Consider the following 240-nt stretch of genomic DNA (forward strand, 5'->3'; position numbering starts at 1 on the left):
TGACTCCAACACGAGTTATTTACAAGACGGGACCCTGTATCTTTTCCTGTAATGAGAAAGGAATCTTTAAAACTTTATTTAGAACTTTCTTACTGGGACACGGAGTAAAGAATGTCTTTGAAGACTAGGAAGATGAGAAAGGAATGCGGGCTGCTTTTCCAATCCTCGGGGGATGGGCTGTTTGGGAAAGGAGGTGAAGGAACTCCAAATTTCACGCCCTCAACCTAAACTGGGGCATCC

The sequence above is a fragment of the Hyaena hyaena genome, unplaced genomic scaffold (assembly GCF_003009895.1).
Source record: "Hyaena hyaena isolate Hyena2069 unplaced genomic scaffold, ASM300989v1 scaffold_109, whole genome shotgun sequence".
NCBI classification, from domain to species: Eukaryota; Metazoa; Chordata; class Mammalia; order Carnivora; family Hyaenidae; genus Hyaena; species Hyaena hyaena.